Genomic DNA, 11,090 nt, shown 5'->3' with positions numbered 1-11,090 from the left:
GGTGTGCTGCCCAGCCCCAGGAAGGCGGCCTGAGAGCCGGCACGGGACTCCCGCGATGCCAGTCCATCACGTACACTGAAGGCCGGAGTTGGGGGTTGATCTCGCCTCTCCTGATCTAGAATTCAATAATTTTTGGAGTGACACCGAAATTTCCTTATAAGCTTAAAGAAAAAAGCAATCTCTATGAGCTTGAATGTGGCATTCAGCAAAGACCTTCATCGATGGGGGCCCCCCCACTCTCAACCTCCAAGCTTCTTGAAGGCACGTTTTGGCTAAGAGACAAAGTTCGAGGTGTGAAACCCAACTGTCGATATAGCCACTCTCTGCAATCAGGCAGAATTAATTGTGTGAACACCATTGATCAAACCACTTAATACTTACAGAGGCTGAGAAGGAGCTGAAATGTAATTTCATTACCAACCTGCTCACCCCTAATGAAACTCCTAATAACTCTCTAATTTTTCTTTCAGATAAGAGCTGATAGGTGGGAAAGGGGGGGAGAGGGGGTGACGGAAGGGATCGAGAAACTTATTTTCTCTTCTCTGCTCAACTCTGTCTAGATAGAGCCAAGTCAAATACCTACTCCCAGGATCATCTTGTCAAAAGTCACATTCAACGTTGTGGTCAACCCTGAGATCCACGCTGGGGATAGGGTGGGGGTGCAGTTGGAGGAGGGGCACAGATCATCCTAAACTGCAAGCCAGGTTCACAAAAATCCATGCTGATTTGCCTTAAGGTGATTATTCAGTGGTTCACGAGTGGCTGGTACTTTTTAGGCTGAAAGCAAAATGCATGTGGGTTCTCTGGGCAAGAGGTGGGTTGGAGCAGAAGTGGCCACAGGGTCAAGAGGTCAGAGGAAGACAGTTCTGAGGGCTGGATGAGGATGGTCACAAAGGAGCAGGGTCCCAGGGCCATGTGAATCTTGGCTCAAGTCCTGAGTGGGTGTAAGTTCCTTTCCGGGACCTGCACACACAGACAGAGAACCAGAGAACACCGCGTGTGAGCACACACTGCACACCCATGTGTACACACACCGCACAGGCTAATGCAAGCTCCTTCGGGACAGATCCACCTTCATGCCGGCCGTTTTCTCCTGTGCCTCAGAGGGTGTTTGAACTGCGGCAGCAAGCACTCAATGGATACTCAGGAAATGGGACCAAACAGCACATGCATATGCACACACGCCCCACATGCACACATGCCTGAGTCCACAGGCGTGCACACACGCCTCCACCCATCTGTCTTCTGGGAGCACAGGGAACCCGCTGGTCTTCTGTGCCATTTTATCCCCAGCACCTAGCAGGCACCTGGAAAAACCCGTGCAGAGAAGAGCTGGGTGAGCCCGCCTCCAGCAGAGCTGCTCTGCTCTCCCTCTGGGATCTCCCTTCACGTCAAGCCCTGCTCCCACCCCTTCCTCCAGGAAGCCCCCCTGCGCTGTTGTCCGCAGGGATCTCCCACTTGCCCGCCACGCTGTCTGTCTACACCGGCTGCTCTGGCTGTCTTCCACTTGCACCTCCCTCACCACTCCTGTCTTCCCGGATCGCCCCCTACTCCCTGCTCCCCATCAGGCCAGGAACTTCTTGAGACCCTCTCCCCTATCAAAGTGGGAGCTCCTGACCGCACTCCCATCTGGTCTGAGACTTCCGGACTAGACAAGCCTTCCTCATTTTTTTTTAAATTTATTTTGGCTGCGCTGAGTCTTCACCAGCACTCAGGGGCTTCTCTAGTTGCAGCACAAGGGCATCTCCTTGCAGGGTTCGTTGTGCGGATTGCTCCCCTTACCCAGCACAGGCTCTAGGGTACATGGGCTAAGCAGTTGCCACTTGCAGATTTAGTTGCCCCGAGGCACGTGGGATCTTAGTTCCTTGACCGGAGATCAAACTTGAGTGCCCTGCACGACAAGGCAGATTCTTTACCACTGGACCACCAGGGAGGTCCCCTCATTCAGTTCTTGAGAAGACAACTCCTCTCCATTTGTTGGGGCTGGTGAGATGACACCCCCTTTCTGTTTAGCTCCCTGCTGAACCCCCTAAAGTCTCTCAGTGCCCAACAGGTACCAGATAGCCAGCCTGTGCCCAGATCCCAGGGCTGAGCTCCCAGGGTGGGTACGCAGGCAGAAGGGGGGAAGACAGCACAAACAACTGGGGCTGGTGGGTGGTACATGCTTGTGAGTGCTGTGCTGTGTGTGCAGGCAGGTCTTGCCTTCCCCGATTGAGCCATCTTGGGAAATAAACCCAGGTTTCTATGACCCAGCCCCACCTTGCTCTGCCCAGGACTCCCCCCAGCCCACCCGAAGGTCCTAGAACTGTGGCCTTTCTGGGGCTGAGCTGTCGAAAGCGTCACCTACACCCACATCTCGCCCCCACCTCTCACGGCCTCCTTTCCAGCCCCAGCTCCCTTTCCCTGGCTTCTAAGGTCTGGGCAGGAGGCAGGGAGGGGCAGGGTGAGGGGTGGGGGCAAGTGGAGGGTAGTTATTTACAAAGCCTGTGCCCTGGGGACCCTTGTCCTGGACAACAATTACAGCCCCTTAATTAACTGAAATGCAGTCCGCCTGTCGATGGAGGCATGTCCCCCACCGAAGTTTGCCGCGCCTGCCGCTGTCTAGTACTGGTTAATGAATATAAATCAGATAGTTTATAGTTAGCAAGCAGGGAACAGGCTGGCAAGGGCCTGAATTCCAATGCAGAACGCCTGAGGATAGGAACATACGCACCATAACAGAGGCCCGGGCACCCATGGGATGAGGGTGGAGGTGGGGTCAAGCCTGACCGCCTAGCTCTGGGGCTCCGAGTGCACACACAGGTGTGCATGCAGCCCAGACACAGAAGGGCCACCCAGCGCGGGCATCTGCACCCACGGAAATGAATGACCCCTGCATGGCCCTTGCTCTCAACAAGACACACGCAAACGCGGACGAAGCACAGGCCCCGAGAATCCCCGGCCCTGCCCTTTTCTGACATCCACAGAACCTGGGCAGCTTCTCCCTTAGATGCCAGAGCCTGTATCCACTGCAAGAGCCAGAACCAAGCCAGCTCCCGGGTCAGCTCCCCCTGATTCTAGGCGTCAGTGGAGGCCAGGAGCCTGACCCACTTCCCCCTCCCTGAGCTAGAGTTGTTGGACTGTATGTAGCAGGGGCTGTGGTGGAGGTTACTGCAGCTGTAGAACCCTGGCTTCAGCCAGAGAAGCTGCTAGAATGGCTGTGGGAATTTTACTCGAGGCCTTCACAGATGCAGAGGAAGTAGATTGGCATGGTCCTGGGACAGGGCAGGGTTCATGGGCTGCTGAAGGGCACATGGGCTCCACAGTTAGAAGGTTTAATGTTCTCCTCTTATTGTCTTGGAACTTAATAACTGGGAACAAGGGGCCCTGAATATTTATTTTGCATGTGTGTGTGTGTTAGTTGCTCAGTCACGTTTGACTCTTTGTGACCCCATGGACTGCAGCCCGCCAGGCTCCTCTCTCCATGGAATTCTCCTGGCAAGAATACTGAGTGGGTTGCCATTCCCTCCTCCAGGGGATCTTCCTGACCCAGGGATCAAACCCAAGGCTCCTGCATCGCAGGCAGATTCTTTACCATCTGAGTCACCAGGGAAGCCCATATTTTTCATTAGATACCCCAAATACGAAGTTGACACGGGAACAAAGCTATGTGCAGAGTGTGACTTTCAGGTTCTGTTGTTTAGGGGATCCCTGGAAAGAGGTCTAGTGACAGGGGTCACTTGAAGACTGTGCGCTTTATCCAGACCTGGAGCTTGGTCCTGCTGTCTGTGTCACTTGGGAAAGTCATCTTCCCTCTCTGGGTCCCAAGCGCAGGCTTCCAAGAAGATGCCCTTCCAGCTCAGTCACTCCTCCCTGGGGAAGAGGCCATACCTTGGAATCTTGGCACCTACTGCAGGGCCACACACACACACACATACACGCCGGCCGCTTTAACACAAAGCTGTGTTAGCGCCTCTGGAGAGATGAAGTAGGGGTGTCCCCACACCCAGGCGAGTCCAGACAAGCTGCTGCTGAAATCCGGAGACCAGAGCCAACACCTTTGCCAGGCTTGTTTACGCCCCTCCGAGGGGCTGGGGGCTCCAGCTGCGCGGTGCGGTGTGTGTGTGCGGCGCTCACGGCTTGTGGGGGCGGATAAAGTAATTGGCATCCAGGGCTTGATGACACCCCCGCGTTCTGCCTGGCTGGTCGGGGACGGGAGGGGCGACAATTATTTACTCCGCCCGGGCTCCCCTGCCGGGAGAGCCGCAGGGAGGAGGGAGAGGGATCTCCGGGTTCTGCAGACAAAGGAAAAGAATCCTATGACCGGGGCGTGAGTGGCGGGGCGCCGGGGTTGTGAGAGAGGGTGCCGCGGCCGCGGGGCCCGGCTGGCCGGGACGGCGGATCGGGGTGCCGGGTGTGCAGCGCAGGCAGTCCGCGGCCGGGGGCGCCCGCGTGGCCCGGGCAGCCAGAGGATGGGGGCGCCCTGTCCCTAACTTGGGTCCCCCGCCCCTCCCCTACCTCGTGGAGGGCTCTAGCGCCGGGTCGTGCGGTCTGAAGTTGAGTCCCCAGGGGGCTGCAGGTCTGTTGGGGAGGGGCGCTCCCTCGCGCCCCCTATTGGCGCCCCTGAAGCCTTGCAGCCTGCTAGTGTGCCTGAGGCGGCTGCGCTGCGCGGGTACCTCCAGCCTCCATTCTGCTCGGATAGCCCAGGGGGCTTGTTCAGGTGCTTTTTCTTTCTGATGGAGCTGACTGGGAAGGCGCCTGGCGGTACTCAGATTGGCAAGGGCCCCTGCCTCCGCAGGTGAGTCTTGCACAGAAGCATCCCTCTATCTTGACCAAGCTGTCAAGACACCCATTTCACAGATGGAAAAGTAAATAGGAGGGACTCCCCTGGTGGTCTAGTGGCTAAGACTCCACACTCCTGGTGCAGGGGGATGGATTCAGTCCCTGGTCAGGGAACTATATCTCACATGCTTCAGCTAAAGATCCCACAGACCAAAACTAAGACTCAGAGAAGCCAAATAAATAAATAAAAACTACAAAGGGCTTCCCTGATGGCTCAGTGGTAAAGAATCTGCTTCCCAGTGCAGGAGACGTAGGAGACTCGGGTTCGATCCCTGGATCAGAAGATCCTTTGGAGAAGGAAATGGCAACCCACTCCAGTATTCTTGCCTGGAGAATCCCATGGACAGAGGACCCTGGCAGACTACGGTCCATAGGGTTGCAAAGAGTCAGGCACAACTGATTGATTAAACAATAGCAACAAAGGAAACAGAGAAGGCACTCACTGCCCAGAGTCCTGCAACCACACTACAGGTTAAAGTTCAGGGGATGTCTTCGGACTTCTTCTGGGGCCCTGGAAGGAGGTTATCATCCTACCACCCCTAATTCCTCCTCCATGAACACACCCCATTAACCCAGAGGAGGACAGGAACTTGGGAGAGGAAGGTCTTCTCCTGGGGGCTCCAGTGCTCTTTTTAGTGTTCCTAATAAACCCTTTCATGGACCAAGAACATCTGCTGATCTTCACAGCTCCTCCTACCCCCATCCCCATGTGTGGGTAGAGACAAGGAGGGCGTGAGAGGAAGAGAATTCACAAAGAATGCAGGTAGAGAAGGTGCTAGAAGAGGTTTGCACTGTGACTCATTTGGAATTGCAATCTATCCTGACTCCTAGCCCAGTCACACACCCGAGACACTCAAAAAATGCCTCCTCCTGGGGAACTGGGCTCCCAGCACTGGGGTGGGATGGGCAGACGGAGGAGGGGTGCTTTGGTGTGGAGTCTAGCCCGGCTCTGAGACAGATTTGGTCCTCAACTGGGGATCTCACACAAAATAGTGTCTAAGACACTTTGAGATGCCGTGGCTCTGTGATGTCAGCCAAGGAAGGCTTCCCGGAGGAGATGGAGTCAAGGGATGCTGTATGCAGGGCATGGCTGAGCCTGGGCAGGGCGTGGAAACCCATGCCTGAGTGTACCTGCCCCACCTGCTCCAGGCTCTGAGCCCAGCAGGTGGCCGGAACGGAACCACCCTTCATCTTGAGATGACATGGAAACCGGTTTCTGTTAGAGGACTAAAGACATCACGCCTCCAGACAGCAAGATGGATGGCATGGGGAGGCCCTTTCCACTCAGCAGTGGGAGTCAGGGTGCCTTGGACAGCCATGGATGGGCATCACTGGGCGCTGCCCCCTTGGCTGGGGGAGGGGGAGAGTCAGCTTTAGTGCAGGTCCCCCTGCTCCACTCAGGAGCCTTGATCAGAGCTCACATCTTCTCTGAGGCTCCTCAGACCATCCCCAATGTGGCCTCCACTCACCAATGTCTCCCCGTTGACCTCCTCCTCCCAAGAGACAGGGAGGCGGGAGGGTGCCTCCAAAACCAGCCAGTGAATTCTGCACTCCTCTGAGAAACACGGGAAAGAGGTGAGGAAGAGAAGAGAAGAAGGTCCCCATCCAGCCTTGGGCTGCTGATCTGAGCACCACAAACCGAATTCTCCACCTGCTGGGAGAGGGAAGGGGAACCGACCCCCAGCATCACCCAGTGACTCGAAGACTGGAATCTGGGTCTGAGTTCTCTCCCTGAATTCACTAGTTGACCTTGAGGGTCTGGGGATCTCTGGCGCTCCTGGACTGGGAGAGAGGGTGGCAGGGGTCTTCTTCCACCTCCTCAGGCTTGTCCCTCTCCCCTGGACTTTCCAACTCAGCGGCCACGTGATCTTAAGAAAGCTGCACCACCACTGTGGCCCTGGGTTTGCCCTCGGTGCTAAAACCCCCTGCGAGGATTATTGGGAGCCAGAGATAGTGTGGCTCACAAGCCTGGTTTATTATTATTAATTATTATTTTTCCCTGATCTTGCTCAGTGTACACTGGTACATAATTGGGAGAGGGAGGCCTCTCTGCAACCCCTGCCCCACCCCCCCCGTCGAAGTCTTGGACTCTTTTCTTTCTCTCCTCATTTTTTAGATATGATTTAAAAAAAAAAAAACCTCCAGTAGCCCACGCTGGGGTTTGTGTGTTTGGAGAGAGGCGAGGAAAGCGAGGGAAAGGTTGACTGCTTTTTTTCTCCTCTCCCTCCCTTTAGCGTGGGTGACACTGGCAAGAAGCGAGCAGCTGACCCGGGTTTGAATTTAGAGTGTTCATTAATACGATATTATGCCATATGCTCCCGCGCACTGTCTCCCTCTAATGCAGCCGCCAATTTGCTGGGCAGCCCTAATTAGTAATGGTATAATGAGAGTATTCAGAGGGTAATGTGGTGGGTGGGGATGAGAACGCTGGGATTGCTCCTGGCCAGGGTGGGGTTGTGGGGGACAGAAGCTGGCTGCAGATAGTCGGGGCTGGGGGTGAGGGGACCCCAGGAAATGGTCATGTAGATCCAGGGCTGGCTGACACCCAAGACCCAAGGTGCCTTCCTTCTCCCCCTCAGTTGATTAGGGAGCAGAAGCTCAAGGCCGCGGAGTGGGGCGGGCAGCAAGGGAGGGGACAGAGAACCTGGGTGAAGGAGGAGTGGACGGATGGTCTTTTGTTTTCTAACCAGAAGTGGATGCTCCAGGAGCTGGAATGGTGGTACTGTGTGTGTGTGTGTGTGTGTGTGTGTGTGTGTGGTGTGCAGCCCTTGAATGCCTGGAATACTTACTATGTGCCAGGCATTCTGCTGGCCCCACAGAATCAACCTGCCTGGTGTCATGACCGATGCCACTCTTCACACGAGGAGACTGAGGCTCAGAGAAGTTCACAGGTCACTCGGGCGTGCAAGAGCAGATGGTGGACAGCCAGGACCACCCGACTCCCGAGCTGGAGAGGCTCAGCTGGACCATCCCCCGGGGATGCCGAGGTCATGGGTGCTGGGGAGCATGATGGAGGGGTTGAGGATGGCCCAGGACTGTCTGGCTGCTCACGGTTCCTGCCCTGCCCCACTCAACACACAGTGCTTTATCTGTCCCTCCTTCCTTTCTCAGCCTGCAGTTTCTCAGCCTCGGTCCATGGGATGAGAGGATGCTCAGGATCCCAGCTGAGACACTCCTCTACACGATGACCAGTCCAGGCCACACCTTAGGCCGTAGCGGTCTCAGTTGAAACTTTAGCTTGGGCAACGTGAGCCCCTGAGCTTATGGTCAGTTCTGCACCTAGCCAGAGGCGAATCCCAAGGAAGGATTGGGAGCCCCAGGGGGCAGGAAGTATCCGTGCCCCAGGTTCATAGCTGCCCCAGCCGCTCTGAGCCTCCCCAGGCCAAGGGTGTCTGTGGGAGCAGGTGGGTGGGCCCTGGAACCTGCATCTTTGAGATGCTTCTTCTGCCAGCACCCCTCTCAGGCCCCCTCCTTCGCAGGCACGGCTGGGCAGCACTCCCTCCCCGGGTGATCGCAGCTCTCCCGCAAACCCACGTTCAGGAGATGAAATATTCATCACGTACATATTGGCTCCTCCAGCAGCTTTTAGGGAAAGCAAATGAGACTGGCTCCGGGAAGGAAATGAGTGTGAGGCATGGGGCGGGGGGGCGGGCTGGTGGTGGGCGATGGTGAGGATGAGGTGGAGAGGTGCCTCCCAGCTTCACCCTCTCCCCTCAGGTCCAGCTTCTGGGAGCAGGTTGCACCTTCCGGTGTCCCCAACCTACTATATCCCTGGCCTCTGACCCCCTTGCCTCCCCACCACCCCAGAGCCCCCATCTTATCTCCTGGGAGACGGGAGCTCCCAGTTCTGCTGTGTTACACATCCCAAGCATACATCCGTCTAACCAACAGCCACTCTCGGCCACTGGGTGCTGGGCCTCCAGGGGTGTGCAAGGCAGCCAAGTCCCCGCCCGCACGGAGGACACAGGTGTAGAAGGCCATTTCAGGTGGCAGAGGGAAGGGAAAGGAAGTGAACATCTATTTCAGTTTGGGTGGGCATGGAAGGCCTGTTGAGATGGCGGCATCAGAGCTGAGCGCTAAAAGGGGAGGATGAGCTTTTTCCAGGCAGAGAGAACAGCAACTCTAAAGGCCCAGGGGAGAGAATGAGCTCAGAGTGTCGAAGGAGCGACCAGAAGGGCACTGTAATCACAGTGCCTTCAGTGTCTCCTGCCCTGACGCAGCAGGAGAGTGTCTTGGAGAGGGTCTCAGGGGCTCCAACATGCAGGGCACAGGAGACTGGGGTTTATTCTAAGAGCATTTGGACTCAGCAGCTAGAAGGGCATTGGATTTGGACCCAGGAGCCTGGTTTTGAGACTTCAGCCAGTCACTTTACCTTCAAACCTCACCTTCCTCCTCTGTGAAATGGGCACAGGAAAAATCAGCTCACAGGGCAACTGCATCGTTTGTGGGACAATGTGTTGCTCTTCAATGATGGTATCACAGCATCCCCCTCTGCCTCTCCTGGGGTTCACCCAGTGATGCTTGGACCACACAGAGTCACAGGACCTCCGGGCCTTGGCATGGAGGGCATTCAGCCAGCATCTCATATGAACAGGATGCTGTCTGCCCGGCACGAAGCGTGTGCCAGGATGCAGCTGTGGACGTGACAGATTCACATGGACGAGAGCCAGCTGGACCAGCCCATTTCATAGACAGAGGATGGCAAGGCCAAGGCCACAGTGGTAATCTGTAAGTACGAGAGCCCACGTCCACTCCCGCAGCCACCACCAATCTGGTGTTCTCCCCTGGATTCAGACAATGAGCACCCCTCTCCTCTCGCTGAGAGGTTCTTCCACACCAGGGCCCTCAGGGGAGGACCCGTGGCTCCCCGGGCCTCAGCCCTTCTTGGAATAAGGAAGAATTCAGAGGGGATCGCAAGCTTTCTAGACCTTTCCTGGCTGCAGTGGGCCTTGCAGGATAGATGGAATTTTGCCGTGAGGAACAGGGTGACATTCGGCAGAAGGGTCAACAAAGGCTTAGAGACCAGAAAACATGGGATGCGTATATTAAGAAGTGGATGAGTCTGTGAGAGGGTGAGGAGAAGCCAGGTGTGAAGGACCTGGGAGGGCATGCGGGGTGCCATGTACAGGCTGTGGGGGCCAACGCAGCCCTTTGAGTGACGGATGGGGGCTTTCCTGGTGGCTCAGCGGTGAAGAATCCACCTGCAATGCAGAGACGTGGGTTCGATCCCCAGGTCAGGAAGACCCCCTGGAGGAGAAAATGGTAACCCACTCCAGTATTCTTGGCCTGGAGAATCCCACAGATGGAGGAGCCTGGCGCACTACAGTCCATGGGGTTGCAGAGAGCTGGACATGACTGAATGAGCGTGCACGGCTCGGGGCTGTTCTTCACAAAGCCCTGTGCTGACTGCATCAGAGTAGGGAAGTGGAGGCAGGCAGATCTGTGAGCAGACTAATGCAGTGGTCCAGGGAAGCCTTCATGAAGAGGGGTGGCCTCAGCAAAGAAGAAAAAGGACGCATTTCTGAGGAGGGTTTGACTGCTCCTACCACCACCACCACCAGAGTCCACCCCCGAGGGAGTGTGGGGAGCAGGAGGGAGGGGGAGACAAAGCTCTCAGAAGATGGGAGATTTAGCTGTTCTTTATTGATTCCACGAACATTTCCTGAGCACCTGCAGAGGGTCAGGCCCTGTGCCATTCAGGCAGGAAATTGAGCAAAATTGTGCAAACCTTGAAGCCTTGTGATTTGTGTTCCGGTCGGGATGGGGGATGGGAAGTGGGGGTGAAGGGCCATCAGACTCAGGTGCCCCTCTCAGGGCCTTGATTTTGCTCTCTGTAAAATGGAGGCATTTCAAAGGTCAAACATCCTTTCCCCAAACAGCTCCCAGGGCGGGGCGGGGTGGGGCAGGGTGGGGTGGAGGGTGGGGGAAACAGCTGGTGCTTCAGGAAGTTGTATATGGATAGATCCTCAGAATTCTGATCACCCAAGCACGTGGAGATATGGAGGGAGTGGGGAGGGGGTTGGGCTCTCCTTTGAGGTCCCACCCACATGGGGGAACCAGAAGCAAGGTCGTGAACCTCTCGGGGCCGTGGGAATGGGATCTCAGGGCCCCCACTTCTCATCTGGAGAAATCAAACCCGGGAAGGGGACATTTCAGAGCAGAGATTACAGTGCAGATTCCTTTAACAAAGGTGGCAGCTGATGATTCCCGAGTCCTCTGCTGAGGAACTTTCCACGCACTAGGTCTGTCAACCCCAGAGTCTCCAGGAA

At 56.1% G+C, this 11,090-nt stretch overlaps 1 long non-coding RNA gene across 1 annotated transcript; it reads right to left on the bottom strand.

Moving 5' to 3' along the window:
- Positions 1–3,646: 3,646 nt before the first annotated feature.
- LOC139038934 (uncharacterized) lies at positions 3,647–4,256 on the bottom strand. Its single transcript, XR_011492044.1, has 2 exons — positions 4,038–4,256; positions 3,647–3,852 (listed from the first exon to the last, which is right to left on the bottom strand). It is a non-coding gene; the product is annotated as an uncharacterized lncRNA (long non-coding RNA).
- Between the last annotated feature and the right edge of the window lie 6,834 nt (positions 4,257–11,090).

The sequence above is a fragment of the Odocoileus virginianus genome, chromosome 17 (assembly GCF_023699985.2).
Source record: "Odocoileus virginianus isolate 20LAN1187 ecotype Illinois chromosome 17, Ovbor_1.2, whole genome shotgun sequence".
Classification (NCBI taxonomy): Eukaryota; Metazoa; Chordata; class Mammalia; order Artiodactyla; family Cervidae; genus Odocoileus; species Odocoileus virginianus.
The sequence above is the reverse complement of the archived record's forward strand: the minus strand, read 5'-3'. Positions and strand labels throughout refer to the sequence as shown.